Raw genomic sequence first — 18,677 nt, 5'->3', positions numbered from 1 at the left:
AGAGCAAATATGAAAGCAAAGTGAAGTTCAATCTATGTTACAAAGACTTGCATTGTGGCTAGAATTCTACTAAAATTGTTTTTCCCTGCACACCTCTTATTCTTCCTCAAAACGATCCAGAGAAGACATGATGCTCAGGCTTAAAACTACACAAGAGAAGCAATTTAACTTAGAGATTGTGTGCCGATAGAGAACTTGGACTCAGAGCCTTAGATCTCATATTTACTTAACCGCTTGGAGCCTCAGTTTCCTCATCTGCAAAAATGGGAATGATACCTACCTAGGGATTTGTTTTAAGGAATAAAAGAGATAGTTTGTATAAATATAGCAGAATGCCTTGCCCAATTTAAATGATCAATAAATGGAAGTTGTTGGGATGTGTCATTGACAATAAGTGCAGTTAATTCTACAACTCACTACCTAATGATTAGAAAGGCCCCTGGACCCACCAGACAAGATATTTGGGCAATTGTTTCTACATGACAATGGGCAGAGAACCATGGCAATTTTCATCACATTTTCTTTATTTCAAATGTTCTTTTTCTCATTATTAAAACAGCACATATTAAATCTAGCAATTTTGGCATATTCAGAACAGCATAGAGAAGAAATTAAAGGCTCACCACCACATTAACAATGACTAAACATTTTTATGTCTATTCCTCCCAACTTTTCTAGGCACATATTTTAACAGCATGATTTATTTTAGAGCATATTTATTTCATTGGATAGGTAAACCATAATTTATATAATCAATCATTACCATTTTGTTTGATAATTTTTTACTGTTATAAAACATTTGGATAAATGTTTTTGCCTTGAACAGACATCTTTGAGCATGTCTATAGTGATTTCTTTGAAATCAAGTCCAGGAAGTTCAACACTTGGATCTATCTGGTAGTATGCATGTTTTTAGCGTTTTTGATAGATATTCCAGAAGCATTGTCATAGCCACACTATTATTATCACAACTGATAGCACCTATTTCCTATCAGACTTCCCAACATTGCATATTACTTTTATAATTTTCTTTTACTTTTTCCATGTACAGAATGCTCAAAAGCTACAGGATTTGGAAAGACCGAGGCTGTGTTAAGATCTCTGTGTTAAGGAAGCTGGAAGACAGGCAATCAATCAACTGTAAAATAAAAGATTTGAGGGCAGTGTAACTTCAGGAAGCTTTTGAAATGCATCTAGGAACTCCTTGCTCCAAGACTTGAGTCTAGGCAATGAATTGCTGACCCTTTGCTGGTCCTAGGAGTAAAAATTTTGGAAACAACAAAAAATTCTCGCACTTGTTCCTCTTGGAAAGCCCTAGGACTTTGACCCCAAGGTCAGGAGTGAAAAAGTGTGTGTGTGTTCGCATGTGTGCACTTACATGCACTTGTGGTAGCAGTGGGAAAAGTAGGAGGTAGAGGGAGTGGGAAGGAGGAGGATGGAATGGAGGATAATGCTGTGATGCAGGAGGAATATGGAGGTGCCAAATCTCGCTGGATGCTACAAGGGATTAAATGGTGAGCTCTGATCCTCCTCTACCCCATGCTACTTCATAAACTCGGTTTTATTGTTCTGCTAGGGTTCTCCCAACTTCACTCTCCCGTCTCTCCTCCATTCCTCCTCCTCTCCCTTCCTCCTTTTCTCCTTTCATGAAACCCTTCTCAATATTTTCAAAAATATACTTACTGTGGATGAAATGCAAGAAACCTTTGGTTCATTGGAAATATACACCGAGTCCCGGCTCCACTTGATTTCCTTATCTGCAGGATGAAGATGAAGAAACCTGCCCTGAAATTTCTCTGGTTGCTTTGGTTTCAAAGGGCATAATGTGTAGAAAGAACTTTGTAGTACAGGAAAATAAAATAATTTTTAAAAAGCCATTACATAAAGAAAGCAGCTTGCCCAAGAGTTAAAGAAAGTTGGTTGTGAATTAGTAGCCGTGTCAAAATTATGCCTTAAAGCATAGAAGGAAGCAAGAAGAAACATGCAAGTACTGAAAACACTTTAAGGAACCCACGTTATTAGCTCTAACTCAGAATGGAATATTTATTTAAATGTGGTATTTATCTAAACTAGAGAGGACTCTTGAGGCTCTTCCCCTTTTCATATGTCAATATTTCTTTTATTTGAAGATAAAAAGAATCAAATTCTTGATTGGAATATTTTAAGTAGTTAAAAAAAATCTGAAGGAAGCAACTTTAATTTACGGCAGTGGTTCTTAGCTTAGGCTGATTTTGGCTCCTGGGGCCACTTGGCAATGTCTGGAGACAAATTTGGTTGTTACAGTTGGGGACACGTTACTGGCATCTAGTGAGGATGCTGAAGCCCCCTACCACAAAAAGTTAAGCATCCCAAAATGTCAATAGTGCTGAAGTTGAGAAAAATGTGCTTGGCTTTATATTGTACAATATATGGCAATTTATATAGCACACACTTTATCACAATGCAAGTTGCATTGCTAAAGTTTTATCCTATGTGACAGTGCCTATTGGAACAGAAATTTAAAGGGGGCAGGAGTGTTTATATTACTGATAAGACATCTGGTGCATAATTCTGTGACCTCGAATCTGATCAAAGAGCCAGAAACTTCCCTGGTTAAAGTTTATCTGACTCTTTTTTGTTTTTTCCTGACCCACATGCCTCTTTCTATTTTTACATCTGAAGAAATAGACAGTGGAGCTTCAGTTTCTGAGAAGAACCTGTGAATAAATATATATTTCTGAAGCACTACAGAGAAATATGTAATATAGTGTGTATTTTAATAACACATCTCTAGTTGGAGAAAGGATGATTGAGTTAAAGTAAGCTAAATATAAATTCTCACCTAATCATGTTTACATGTGTATATTTGTGTGTTGAAGTATTTTTTAGTTAAACAGTAAACTTAATAAGCAGCTAGTGAAGACAATTTGTATAGGAAAGAATATCGGAATGGGAGAATTAGGAAACATTTTTCTCATATCAGCAAGGTAATGAGTTATGGAACTTTATCTGAGGCTTAAGTTTCCACATCTATAAAAGAAAGGGATGAACTAAATGATCAGTAAATTTCTTTCCAGTTGTAAAATTCTGTGACCCTAAAACAGAGTGTTGAATTGGTAGGTTTTAAAGGCGCCATGTTATGCTTCCTGACAAGAAGAAATAATCCCCTAGAGTATAGATCTGCTGGAGCTTACTGACTTCCCGACACCCAAAGTCTATCTCCCCATGAGTGCTTCTCAAAGCGAATACTAACTTCATAAACATCACTATCGTTGTCCTGTTTTCAGACCAAAAGTCATAATGATGATGATGAGATGATGAAGAAGATGATGATGATGCTGTTGTTCAGTGGTAGACCCTGGAAAATGTTATGATTTAAAAGATGTTTTGCTTCTTAACCAAGCTTCTGTTGCCACTGGCCTTTATGAAGATCCCAAAGAGAGCTGCAACAGGCTAACACACCACTTGAGTCAAATTGAACTGTGAAACAGAAATTATCAGGTACAGCTGCTAATTTGTTTAACCCGGAATGCAAATACAAGTTTTAAAGACTAAATTAAACTATTGGATTCTACTGAAATTTAGAACACAATTTTTATGGAATTTACTGTCTTACCAGCAGATGTCAGTGCAACCTAATTAACTGACTCACATTTTTAGCAGATTAAATACCTGCCAGTAAACTGGGTGAAACTAGTCTGAAAATAGCAAAGTTAAAAGCCTACTGTCAATGTTTTCTTTATTAAGAATATCTTCTTAAGTGGAGGTATAAAAAAACCAATCCTTCAAAAGTGACTATGGTAAAATGGGCCCTTGCCTCGGTAAATCATATTATATAAGTTGTAACACATTGTTATTATCATCATAATTTTTGTGACAATAGAATTTCTCAGTGACATATAAAAGACATGACCTTAATTAAGTACAAAATGCTAATCTGTGGTAAAGTGTAAGAATAGCAGTATTTTATAGCTTTTTTTTTTTTTTTGCAGTGTAGGATTAGCCCTGAGCTAACATCCGTTGCCAATTTTCCTCTTTTTTTTTCTTCTCTCCAAACCCCCCCTTACATCGTTGTACATCATAGTTGTAAGTCTCTCTAGTTCTCTATGTGAGCTGCTACCACAGCATGGCAACTGACAAATGGGTGATGTGGTTCCCTGACCAGGAAACAAACTCGGGCTGCAGGAGTGACAGCGCCAAAATTTCAGCAGTAGACTATCAGGGCTGGCTCAAGAATAGCAGTATTTTAGGGGACGGCCCATGGCTGAGTGATTAGGTTCGTAGACTCTGCTTCAGTGGCCCAGGGCTTCACCTGTTCAGATCCTGGGCGGGGACCTAGCACTGCTCATCCAAGCCACGCTGAGGTGGCGTCCCACATAGTAGAACTGGGAGGACCTACAACTAGAATATACCACTATGTACTGAGGATCTTTGGGAAGAAGAAGAAAGAGGAAAAAAAAAAAAGATTGGCAACAGACGTTAGCTCAGGGCCAATCTTTAAAAAAAAAAAGAATAGCAATATTTTAAAAACTAACGCATCGTAGACACTAGAGCCAAAGGAAACTCATTTGTCTCTGGGTGATATATTTATAACCCCTGAAACACATTAATTCCTAATGAATCCTAAAATATCACTTGTGTAATACCGTTTGTTCTCTTGAATGTAGCCTTTTGCTTTTACCAAAAGTCGTTAATCCAATGGCAGTAACAGCAGCGACCATTATGTGGGGAACACTCACTTACATTATACCATATAATCTTTGTAACAACTGCGCAGTGTAGATACCTGTATCACCCAAGTTTGAGGATTCAATAACGACGTTCTGAGAGGTTAGGTAATTTGCCCAATAGTTAAAGGTCACTACGGCAAGTCAAAGTGACAGGCTGCAGATGATTCCAAGGCTGTCCTCTATTCCTTTAAAAATTCTAATTCATGGCTCTATTGAAGAGGATTGCTTTTTCTCATTGTTTTTTCATCATACTTGCAGTTAAAGCTATATTTTGTACAAAAGATTTCTACAGCAGTGACATGGGAGGACACAACTAGAATTAAGCTAAAATAAGGAAAAAATAACTATGTATAAAATTACTTTTAAAAAGCAAAAACCGGTTTCTCATCAAGTTAAACATGCACTTACCATATAACCTGGAAATTCCATGGCTGAGTATTTATCCAAGAAATGTAAAACATATATCCACACGAAGACCTTCATACAAATGTTTATTGAAACTTTATTCATAATCGTCAAAAGGTGAAAACAACTCAAATTTCCGTCAACTAGTTAAAGCATAACATATTGTGGTTTATCCATAAATAGAATGCTATTTAGCAATAAAAGGAACAAACCACCAATACATGCAATAATATGGCTGAATCTCCAGTTGGTAAGCCAAGTGAATGAAGACAGACACAAAAGGCTGCATGCTATGATTCCATGTAGATGACTTTCTGGAAAAGGCAAAACTAGAGACAGAAAACAGATCAGTGGTTTCCAGGCTTGGGCATGGGAAGGGGGAATTGACTACAAAAGGGCATGAGGGAAATCTGGGGGCTGATAGGAGTATTCTAGATCTTGTTTATGGTGTTGGTGATGTGACTGTATACATTTATCAAAACTGAAAGAACTATCCACTTAAAATTAGTGAATTTTGTTTTATGTAAATTTTACCTCAGTAAACCAGACTTTTAAAGAAAGTGAAAGAATTAGACACATACAAAGTATTAATAATGTTGTCAGTAGTCAAACTTATGAATAGTCGAGTCAAATCACAAGAGGTAGAAGAGAAGTTAACAGCTTGAAACTATACCTTGGAATACCTTTCCCAGACTGGGAATGTAGGAGAACAGCCTGGGCTCTAGAATTAGCTGGACAATCCACTTGGTGTGACCTTGAGCGAGGCATTACTTCTTTCCAACTCTCAGTTAACTTACTATTAAAGAAATCACATTAAATATTTGAATTCTTTAACCTTCTTGAACTTCTCAAGCTAGAAAAACAAAACAAAAAAAGTGCCAAATTCACCATTTCAAAAAATCTTCCCCTTGCTGGTCATTAAAGGAAAGCCCAGGCCTAATATGTAATTCCTCTGGTTGGGAAACAGAGTTAATAATAATATTAGTGTTATTACTCATCAGTCCTTTGGAGATGGAAGTTATACAATTTGGCCAGCAGGCGTCATATACTCATCTATGAAAAACTGAAAATTCTTCATATCAAATTGCTTTTTAAACTAACATTTGCCTAATATTTTCATCTCACAGTGATTATAAACACTATTTCTCTGTATAAATGCTTAGAGGAAGGAAGGTGTCCTAAATATTCAATCTTTTCCTTAATTTTTTCCCAAGCTCTAATTAAGTATGGTAATTAAATGTGTATACCAAAATGGAAAAGAAATCTCTTTTACTCCATTTTGTTTAATGTTCAAAGATTTTTTAGAAAACAGAGTAACAGCTTCACGAACATTACTTATCCAGTTTCTGCAAATTCAGTGCTTTAACAGCGTTCATCACCTCCTGCATGAAGCCTTCCTCTGGCATCTCATATACCATAAAACTTAAATATCCTAATAAAACTACTTCCACATTGTCTCGTAACTGTTATGTATAAGTCTCTCTCTCTTCTCTCCTGACCTCTCCCCAAACTATAAACTCCTAGGAGGTACTGGTGCTGTATCCCCAAGTATGTCACCAAGTAACTTGTGCTCAATAATGGTGATCAATGGTGAGCAAAGAAGTGAATGAAGACTTGAAACAATTTTTACCACCTCAATACAGGTGATGTTTCACCTCACAACAGGTGAAAGTGAAAGCACCAGTAGGTGCTCAGATCAGCAGAAGAGTGCTTAGAGACACATGGCTATTTTCCCTGGAGGAACACTTGGGACAGTTGTGGCTTATCAAAATAAGGACAGCAGCATACAGAAACCAAAACTTGGGGATAATGGAGTAGGTGCATGGCTTATGTTATGGGCGAGCAGGGAATCTTAACCTTTTTGTGCCAAAGACCCTTTTGACATCTGGGGAAGCCAATGGACCCCTTCTCAGAATAATGTTTTTAAACAACGAAATAAAATGCATAAGATGACAAAGAAAACTGATTACATTTAAATACAGTTTTTAAAATCTGTTTAAACAATTTATTATCAAGATCTTGCAGTAGGTTTGATAACTATCATAATTTCACAAAAGTGATGAGTGTAAATGGTATTTTGAGAAATCTGTGACAACTATAGTACGATATGAAAATATATTTTTGACAGTCAAAGATACTGCTAATCTTTTGTAGTTTTTGCCTACATTCATACTTGATGAAAATGCTAAATTTCAGGCTAATGAAATGAAAGTTGTAATTTTTTCTCCTTTCTAAATACGTAGACTCAAATTCTATTCATAAACCATGTGAGGAGGTCTGTGAACCCTAAATTAAGAACCCCTGGGCCAAAGGAAGTTAGGATGGTGAAAGATAAGGAGTTATGAATCATGAAGGAGCAAAAAGAATTTCCTTCTACGGGTAGTCTTCTCTTTTCCTTCAGAAAGCTCACAGTGTTCACTTCCTCACCTCTCATTTATTCTTTGCCCCATTATAGCAGGGTTTGCACCCCTGTTGCTCCATGAACCCACCCATCCCCTAGTCATGCCTGATGTCTAAGCGTGACGTAGTCCAATGGGTAGGTCATGATCCTTACCTTATTTGATTTCTTTTTGGCTTTTGTACTGTTGACAACTCTCTTTTTAAAATGTCTTGCCTCTTTTGGTTTAACTCTTTCTTTTTCTCATAGCTCTGTGGTTCCTTTTCAGCCTCTTATCCTCTCTCCTCTTCTGCTTGTGGATGTGTCCCTGGAGTTCTACCTACTTTCCGCTCCTCTTCTCACTCTGGACACCTTCTCTGGATAGTCTCCTCAAGCCAGTCTACATCTCTAGCCCAAACTTCTTTCCCAAACCTAAGTCCCTGTATTCAGCTATCTATGATGCAACTCTTCCTAAATGTACCAGGGACCCCCTCAAACTCAATACATCCAAAATTAAATTCCTGCTCTTCCTCTCTCTGCTTCTTCTTTGTGTCTCCTATTTGGGTGAATGACACTGCAATCCAAAGCTTCCCAAATCAAAAGTCTGGAAGCTGTTTTTGATTTCATCTTCTCCCTTATCCACAAACGTAAAATTAATCACCAAATTTTCCAGATTACCTATTTTTAAGATCTCTCAAGCCTGTCCCTTTTTTCCAGGTCTACTATTACTGCCTTAGACATTTTAATAGCTACCAATCATTCATTGCCTATGATGTGTCAGGTACTATGCCAAGTGTTTTACATACCCTGTTTTATTGAATCCTTATATCACCCATGGGATAAGAATTATTATGCCTAAAATTACAAGTGAGGAAGTAGAAGCAAAGGGAGGGGAAGAGCTTGCCCAAGGTCACAGAGCTTTTAAGTGGCAGAGCTAGGATCAGAATGTTGGTCTGTTGGACTCCAAAGCCGTATGCCTCCTTCTTGCTCTCAGGGTCTCTGCGATTGCCCTCCTAAAATTTATTCATTATGTTACCACTAAAATTCTTTCTCTCGGAGGCAAATCTGATCACCTTACTCTGCTGCCTGTGATTTGTCAGTGTTCCCAAGACTGATCACCATCGTGCTCTGACTCCTCCACTGGGCTTCATGAGCTCACCCTTGCTTATCTCTCTAGCCTCTTCTCGTGCCCCTACCCAGCCTGCACTCCACACTCCAGCACTTTTCATCTCAGCGACACACTTCACTCTCAGGCTGCCACAAAAAAGTACCACAGACTGTGTGGCTTAAACAACAGAAGTTTATTTTGTTGCAGTCTCAGAGGCTAGAAGCGTCAGCAGAGTCGTTTCTTCTGAAGCCTCTCTCCTTGGATTGCAGACGGCCACCATCTCACTGTGTCATTGCACGGTCTTCTCTCTGCACGCATGCTTCCCTGCCGTCTCTCTGTGTGTCCAAATTTCCTCTTCTTTCTTATAAGGACACCAATCAGATGGGATTAAGGCCCAACCCAAAGGCCTCATTTACCTTAACTACATCTTTCAAGGCCCTATCTCCAAATGCAGTCACATTCTATGGTACTGGGGGTTCTATGAATTTGAATTTGGGAGAGGACACAATTCAGACCCATGATATGTACGCACTCACTTAGCTAACTCCAATTCACCCAATTTGACTTATGCTTTCATGCCACCCTCTCTGGGAAGTCTTCTCTGGCTGCCTGAGCTGTGTATTAAGGGCCTCTGCCATTAATACTATTACAACCCCTGGGTTTCCCCCTGTTATAGCACCTACTACTCTGTGTTGTAATTACTTTTTTACTTCTCTGAAACCTCCATTGGACCAAGCTCCTTGAGGACAGAAATCATATCTCATTATTCGTTTTTCTAGCCACAGCCCCAAATCCAGTACCTAGATCACATAGGTGTTTAATCAGCCAATTAGTCAGCTAACAATTTGTTAGTTAATGTTTTCTGAAAGCTTATTTTGGTCAGGTACTTTTCAAGAAGTTAAGGATATGGTGGTTAACAAGACCGAGTAAAGCCCCTCCTCTCATGGAGTTGACATTTTTACAGGCAGAAAATAAATAGGTGAAAATAAATAAAATGATATAATTTTAGTACTGATAAGGAAAATAAAATAGAGTAATGGAAAGCAGCTTTAGGGGACTTCTTTGGCTAGGCTGTTCAAGGAAAGCTGGAGAAGACATTTGAGATGTGACTTAAAAGATGAGATGTAGGGTCAGCCCCATGGCCAAGTGGTTAAGTTCACACGTTCCACTTTGGTGGCCCAGGGTTTCACCGGTTCGGATCTTGGATGTGTACATGGCACCACTCGTCAAGCCATGCTGAGGCGGCATCCCACGTAGCACAACCAGAAGGACCTACAACTATAATATACAACTACTTACTGGGGGGCTTTGGGGAGAAGAAAAAGAAAAAAAAAAGAAGATTGGCAACAGAAGTTAGCTCAGGTGCCAATCTTAAAAAAATAAAGGTGAGATGTAACCATGTATGATCTATGGGAAGATGAGAATTTCAAGCAGAGGGAACATCAAAGGCGAAGGCCCTGAGATGGGAATGAACTTGGCAAGTTTGAGGGACAGCAGGAATACCAGAGTGCCTGCAGTGCCGTAACTGATGGTGAGAGTAGAAGGAAATAATCTCAGAAGCCTGAACTGTATTCTAAGTGCAAAGGAAGCCATTGAAATGTTTTATGCCAGGGCTGGATATGGTATGATTTATATCCTGAATGAGATCACTCTGGCTGCTGTGTGGGTGTAGATTTTAGAAGGGCAAGGGTGGAGCTGGGAGATTACTGATGAGATTGCTGGCAATAATCTGGACCAATGGTTCTCAGTCAGGGGTGATTTGCATCCCCTAACCTCCTAGGGGACATTTGGCAATATCTGGAGAGACTTTGGGTTTTCACAACTGTGGAGTAGGAGTGCTACTGACATGTAGTGAGTAGACGTCAGGGATGCTGTTAAACAGCCTACAATGCACAGGAGAGCCCCTCATGACAAAGAGTAATTTGGCCAAATTGTTGATAGTGCCAAGGTTGAGAAATCCTGATCTAGATGGAAATGATGGCTGTTTGACCAGGGTGGTAGTAATGGAGGATGTGAGAAGTTAAACTTAAGATATATTTGGGGGTTGCCAGTAAACTGTACATGACTTGTGGACAGATTGGATGTGGACTTCTAGGTTTGGGGCCTGAGCAATGAAGTGGGAGGCAGATGTCGGTAATATTTACTGAGATGAGGAATATCGGATATTAGTCATTAAAGCATAGATGATACTTATAGCTATGAGACTCGGTAAAATCATTTAGAGGGATAATGTAAATAGAGAAGGAAAGAGGGCCTGGCAGAGCCCTGGGACATGCCGGCATTGAAGTCCTTTTAGAGGAAAAGTAGCCAACACATGAGACAAGAGTGAGGTCCTTGGGAAGCCAGAGAGGCTGTGCTCCAAGCTCAGGATGGGGTGGCCTGAGGAGCAGGGGCACTTCTTCCGCTGGAAAAGGAGGGAAGGTAAAGCTGATGAGCAAGGACGTAGGCAGGTGAGTGGCTTTGGAGGTGGGAAGGAGAGTGGTTCCCATCTGATTGCCTTTGCTGCTTCTATGAACTAAGGGCTGAGCATGAGCCGCAGTTGAGTGTGAGTGTGTGTGTGTTGGGGGGAGATATTGAAGATTTGAGAAGAGAGGATGTTATGAAAGCTAATTTGGAGAGGGCGAAAATGAAGTTACCATGGAAATGAGATAGAATTGTCTGACAGTGTTTTGAGCCATTTGAGATTTGTAGTCACAAATTTAAAGTGAGACCAGTCAGAACAACTTCTGGATTAATAATTAATAACTTTTATTGCATAAATAAAGTGTCATAGTAATGATAATATTAACATCTATACCATTTCTTGATCATTTACAATGTAGCATGCATTAACCTTTACAGCATGCTCTTATTTAATGCTCTCAAACAACCAGATGAGATAGGCATTATTATCCTTAATTAACTCATAAACAAACTAGGGCTCAAAGAGATTAAGTAATTTGTCGCAGGCCACACGGTAGAAGGACAGAATTCAGAGCAGGACTCCAAAGCTCAAATTCTTCACTAATGCTTTGTATCCTATTCACGCTGTGGCTAATGAAAACTACTGCCCTGACTAGGGCTTTGTTATTTCTCTACTTTCTTCACGAGGCCAAAGACACTAGTCACTCCAAGAGGAGTAGAGGGAGTAAATGGAAGTAGTGCTGGAAAATAAAAACCTGAGGTTCATTAAAAATGCATACAGTCGATGGTTATAATTTACTCCTTTGTGATTTTTCTCTTTTGAGATTCTCCTTGAGGTTTACTTAAATCCAGTTTTACCTGTTTATCCAAATGGGCTGGGGACAGCATGTGGAGAGGGAACAACATACAGGGCGTGACTTGCCCTCAGCCTCCAACCCCCAGTGGGACAGTCTTGCATTCTGAAAAGGGACTAAAATTACTTCTTACGAAGGAAACAGTTTCCTTCCCCCCGCACCCCACCTTTGGTTAAAATGGAGATGTGAGACTTGAGAAGGAAGTTATCTAAGACCTCAAGAGATTATCTGAAGAGAATGGAGATTTTCCTTGTAATTCGACTCCTACTGCACATTCAGCTCGCCACACATTCTTGGCAGCAATGTCTCGTTCCCGACATGACTGCAGAGTTACAGATTAAATGCAAAATATGACAGTCCTTTTAGTCAGAACCACCAAAGCAAAATGCCCCATTGAGTTGCCCTCATTTTGAATAGCTGTCAGCCATACTCTTTACTCTCCTCCCTCCAACAATTAAAATATTTTAGGGAGTATTTTTTTTTTTTTGCAAGGATAGTAGGTGGAGACAGAAGAAGAACAGAACTGGACAATTGCTAGATCAGATGAATTTGCATATAGCACTATTGACGTAATTGTATATCACATGGAAAGTTGGTTTCATTCTGTATGTCTCTCAGTAATATTTACCTACCATTTGTCATTAGCCCTATTATTAAAAAGCTTTTTTTAAGGGGCCAGCCCTGGAGCCCAGTGGTTCAATTTCCCTGCCCCTGATTTGGCGGCCCAGGTTCGTGGGTTTGTATCCTGCGTGCAGACCTGCTCCCCTCATTGGCCATGCTGTGGAGACATCACAAATACAAAGTGGAGGAAGATTGGCATAGATGTTGGTTCAGGGCTAGTCTCCCTTACGCAAAAAAAAAAAAGAAAAAAAAAAAAAAAAGGAGGATGGGCAACGGATGTTAGCTCAGGGCAAATCTTCCTCACTAAAAGAGAAAAAAGCTGTTTTAAAAAAATAACTTTTGGGGCCGGCCCAGTGGCGCAGCGGATAAGTGCGCACGTTCTGCTTCGGTGGCCTCGGGTTCGCTCGTTTAGATACTTGGTGCGGACATGGCACCGCTTGACACACCATGCTGTGGTAGGCGTCCCACATCTAAAGTAGAGGAAGATGGGCATGGATGTTAGCTCAGGGCCAGCCTTCCTCAGCAAAAAGAGGAGGATTGGCAGCAGTTAGCTCAGGGCTAATCTTCTTCTTCAAAAAAAGTCTAAAAAAATAAATAACTTTCTTGACACGTTTGTTCAAATACTTATAAAGATCAGTTAAAGCTCAGCGTTTGAGAACCATTTATTTCATTTATTTTTTTTCTGAACCTTGTTCTGAGCAATTTGTATATTTTGACCACACATTTGCTCACCTTATTAATCATTATGAAATACATTGACTAGGATTGAGCAATCTACCTGACACTGGGCCAGTTAATCTCTCTTACATAGAATAGGTTAAGCCCCTGTGTGTTTGGGTCTTCCTCTCTAGCAAAGAGTTTAAGCAATCATTAGCATTCCACAAACATTTATTAAGCACCTTCTGCCAAGCACTATGTTAAGTGCTCAAAATACAAAGAAGGGTAAGGAATAGTCACTGTTCTCAAGGAATGGAAAGAGACAAGTACATCAAGTGTTACAGAGAGTAAAATATCTCTATCTGAAGAGTAGAGTGTTGAGATCAAAAAGAAGAAATACACAATCTACAGAATGTTCTGGCCTTTCTATTCTAAGACAATGCCACTGACCATCTCTCACTCTGACCCCTCATGACCAGCAGGGCTTTGCAGAGAGGCTATTGGCTGGTACCACCCACCACGGGGGAACCCGGGCTCAGGAATCTGATAGACCTGGGTTCAAATTATACATCACACCGAAGGATGAGAACTTTGGTTTGTTAACCTCATTAAACCCAAATGTCTTCATCCTCAAAATAAAGCTTATTGCAAGGGAGGCAATCCTGCGTAGTGGCGAAGAGGTAAACCTCCGCGGCGAGGCTGCCTGCATTCAGCCAGGTGACTTTGGGTGAGTTATTTAATCTCTCCATTTCTCGTTTCCTAAATTTGTAAAACGGGACAATAATTTTATCCACTTCATTGGTTTTGGGGTGGATTAAGTGATTAAAGTGCATAGACTAGCGCCTGACACATTGTAATTGGTCAATAATTGTTAGCTATTACTATCTTGGTGGTGGTTATTATTACTATTATCTCCGTCATAGAGCAGTTGAAAATTAAATGAAATAATGTATGCAAAGTTCCTAGCACAGTGCCTAGCACATAGTGATCACTTACTGAATGCAGCAAATGAAAATCAATGAAGTAAAGGCTGCATTCTCACCTTCCTCTGGTCAAACCTCTGACCGTGGGAGCTTCTAAACGTTAAATCGGATATATCACAGTTCTTCTCACAGCTCCCCAGACGCCCTCTGGCTCCCTCAAAATAAAAACCAAAGTCCTTTGGGTGACCTAAAGTTCCTGAATGACCTGGGCCTCCCCTCCCACCCCGACCTCCAAGCCTACCACTCCATGCCTCACTTACCCTACCTCAGCCACACGGGATCTCGGCTGTTCTTTGAACACACCAAGCCGACTGCTATCTCCTACCTTGGCTGTTCCCTCTCCTGGGAAGGCTCTCCTTCACTCGGATAGAGGCACAGCTGGCATCCTCTCGATGCTCAGGTCTCTGTTCATGTTACCTTACTAGTGAGGCCACCCCCAGTCCTGCTGCCCCCTTACTAAGCTTTACATTTCTGCTTAGGACATTGTTATCTGATATAACATATATTTTACCTGTCTATCTAGCTCCATCTTCCTTCGCTAGAAAGTAAGAAAACTTTTGTAACTTTTAACTTGCTAGACATATCTGTTTAAATACTTATCAGTAAACATTTACAAAAACTGACTACAATCTGGGCCTTGGAGCAAAAGTTGACAAATTTCAGATTGTTTTCACACAGAACACGTTTTCTGGACACAACTAAATTAAAAGTCAAGCAATAAAAGACAAGCAAAAGGTCTCATATACTTGGAAAGGGGACATTAAGATGTATATTCAAATATTTACTACTAAAAATAATAAAAATATTGCATATCAAATCATAAGGGGTCCAGCAAAAGTAGTTTTTAGAGAAAAAGATATAGCCTTAAATGCTTTATGAGGGAAGAATAAATGAGCTGTACATGCAACCTAAAAAGTTAGAAAAATAACACAAGAAAAATAAATATTTTAAGAAAGAATGTAATGAAGTTAAGAGCAAAATTAATGGTTTAGAAAACAGAAAATATAATAAATAGGATCTATAAAGTCAAAAGTCGGTTCCTTGAAAAGACTATTAAAGCAGACAAAAGTTTAGCAAGATTAATGAAGAAAATTAGAAGTAGCACAAATAAATAATGTTAGCAATGGAAAAGAAAAATAGCTTCATATCTAACAAAATTTATAAAAGATAATAAATATAATACTTTGGTTAATTTTATGCCAACAAATATGACAATTTAGAAAAAATATACAAACTTTTAGAAATACTTCAAAACTATTAAAAACACAAAGTGTAGAGCATCTTCCCGTAAAGACAACACCAGTCTCAGATGGTTTTATTGGTATGTTCTACCAAATTTGCAAGGCAAATATTTTAATCTTTTGCAAACTCTTTCAGGAAATAGAGAAAGAGGGAATATCCCCTACTGTATGCTGTGAATCCAATATAAGCTTGATAACACCCAGACTAGAATTGCACGAGAAAGGAAAACTACAGGCCAATTTTACTTATTCAAGAATCCTAAACAAATATTAGCAAACTGAAACTGGCAATATGCAATGTATAAAATAACCATGGTACATCATGATAAAGTTAGATTACCTCAAGAATGCAAGGCTGATATAACTTTGGAAAATTCTAGAATGTCATTTATCAGTAGAAGTGATTAAAGGAGACATCCTATAAATTCTTCCTTGGAAATTTGATATTGTCCTAAAGAATATTTGGGAAGGCAAAAAAACAATGAGTTATTTGAATTTAAACTCAAAGCTCCTAAGGTTGCCTGGGTCTGACTAAAAAGTTTTTTATCATCTGGCAGAATGAAGGAGTTAAAAATGAAAGAAAAATAGTCTTTCTTATCTGAGCTTTGTCCTTAAAATAATCTATTTACTAATCTTGCCGTGGAGTACAGCTTCATTTTCCTTTATTGTGGGTTTTTCCATCTGAATTCATGCAAACTTTGCAGGGAAATTTTTGAGAGGTACTATTTTGTTACTAAGTTTAGTGATGAATGTCGATTCCATTCTTTTATCTGGTAATTTATAATGTTAAAATCTAAAAAGAAATTGTTAATTGTGTGGTGTGACATGTTGTTTTTCTTTAAATCACTAGAATAGTCTGTGGTCAAGTTTTCTTTGCCAGATTAAAGTAGGAATTTAGTAAAATATTTATTGAGCTTAGCATATGATAGGCACTAGGCAATGTGCTCTACAAACGTTGACTTGTATACTCCTGTAAGGTTCCTTATGCTTAGAGAAGTGAAGAAACTGGCCCGCGGTCGCCATCTCTGAAATATCTGACTTTAAACGTCAGCCTTCTTCTGCCAGACTTGGAAAAAGGAAATGACACACTGAGACACTTTTCTTGATAAGCAGAGAAATTCTCTACTTTCTTTCTTACACATAGTTTTGCTTTTTTCACTTTGGTGTTTTTATACGGGGACCTTAGCCAGATGATTTCTTCAATTTTGCTGGACACTCTGTTGATATAGGAAAGGTTTCATTGAATTTTACATAAGTAAGTTCACATTTTGATAAGCTGATTTAGTATCCATCACAAATGGTGGTAATTTGTGGTAGGAATTTGGTTTGATATCAAAAGGCATTGGTAGGTTTTTTGTCTAAGAAGGAACCTATGTGACCTGCATGTTTGAACTGTGAAAAAGATGAAAGCTGAGAGAATTTTTGTTTGACTTCATAGAATCTTCCAGGTCTTTAAGGCTCCCCCCTATTGTATTCCATTCTATCTATTCCCTCTTGACCTTTCATATTCAGCCTGGATTTCATCATTAATTATTTAAAATGCTATCTTTATAGCTTATGCAACTCACTCTGCCTCTTTGCCATGGCCCCACCCTACCTGAGAAAGCTTCAACCCTGGAAACCCTAAAAAAGACTTCTGCTGCTATTCTATTCGGGCAGCTAAATTCTAAAGGAAAAACATTGCCCAATCATACAATTGTCCCCTCTGTAGGTTTATATTTTCTAAATTTGCCAGGTATTCAATACTGCTTACCAAACTATTTCTTGTTGGAGCTAGAGTTAGCTATCTTTTTCTCTCTTTTTTTTTTTTCTTCCAGAAACTGTCCAGTAGCTTCATTTTTCTACTCAAACCTTTGGTTTATTTCTTCTCCACTCACTGATAGAAAAAAATTTCCCTTTTTCCCTTGTGGAAAATATTGAGGCCATTAGATCATCATTAGACCAGTGCTTTAAAAGATCTATTTTGCTTACATTGTTCTTGTTTCCATCCCCAGTTACTTGCTTATATTTGTTTTTGTTTTCAATGACATATCTTGCTTTTTTAGGAAGCTGTACTGTTGTGTCTAGTCATCTGGATTATCCCCAGTTCTCAGTGATTCTTCAAAGCCCATTTTAAATGGGTTAGTAATGATGTACACAAAGTCCCTTAGTATATTATAATTAAGAGAAGCTAGACTGGTGAATCTGGCTACATTCCATTTGTTTTATTTACTATTATTTTATAATAATTGGAAAATATTTTTTATCTTATCTTTTTTGCTAATGTGGTTGTACAGGTAAATAAATTTAACCATTTATTATGATTAACATGATTTTTTTTATAAGGTCATATTGAATAGATCCAAAATATATAATTCAGTGGATCTCAATTGCTATAATGGATCTATTCAGTCTTGTGTTAGGACCTACACTGATCTTATCTCATGAAGCAGGTTAAAATGGCCTTACGTAATCACAACAATGGAATTTTCAGACTTAAGAATGACTATACACACACACACACACACACACACATATTTAAAAGATAAACTAAGCCAATATAGTTTAATTTATAAACTGGAGCAGAGAACACATTTTGTGCTTTTCTGTACGCTCAGAGGGCCTAATGCAGACCTATAAATATAATAGATACTCTGTACTCAGAAGAATGAGTAAAAGGGGCTGTGGACATCAGCAATGCACCTCAGTTCTGAAGACGGTTGCTTGTGGTCACATCCTGGCTCCATTACTCCCTAGCTGTGTGACTGAGCAAATGATATAAATTCTCTGAACCCCAGTTTCTCAGTCATTGAGTCATTATGAATCATTCACTTGATAGGATTTTGGTGAGCATTAAATAAATTAATATATATGTCTTCAAAATAGTATCCAACACATAACAAGCATTCAATTAATATTAGTTATTAACATGTGGAATAAATATGCCAAAATGGAACACTTTTCTTTTATTTGTACAAGCATATTTTCTAAAACTATTACTCCAGAGGGATCTGCACAGAATGATTGCTCAATGAGTTCTTACCGCTGTGAGGGGTAAATGAATGTTAATGCTCTAGATCAGTTCCCCACACATAGTACTCATCAATAAATACTAGTCTTCCTTCTCTCTTTTCTCCCCTGACCTACCATGCCCTTCGCCTCACGTCTCTTTCCAACAACTACTGTTCTTATTATTGTATTACAAATAACTTTTTGGCATTGCTAAACCCACAACTTTGATCCCAAGACATGTATTATTCTTTGGATCTTTCATCTTCATTTACAAGAAAATCTTGGCTCTGTAATCAGATAGACCTGAATTCAGACCTTGGCTCTGCCA

This window comes from Equus asinus, chromosome 16, assembly GCF_041296235.1.
Source record: "Equus asinus isolate D_3611 breed Donkey chromosome 16, EquAss-T2T_v2, whole genome shotgun sequence".
Lineage (NCBI taxonomy): Eukaryota > Metazoa > Chordata > Mammalia > Perissodactyla > Equidae > Equus > Equus asinus.
Note: the sequence above shows the minus strand (reverse complement) of the source record.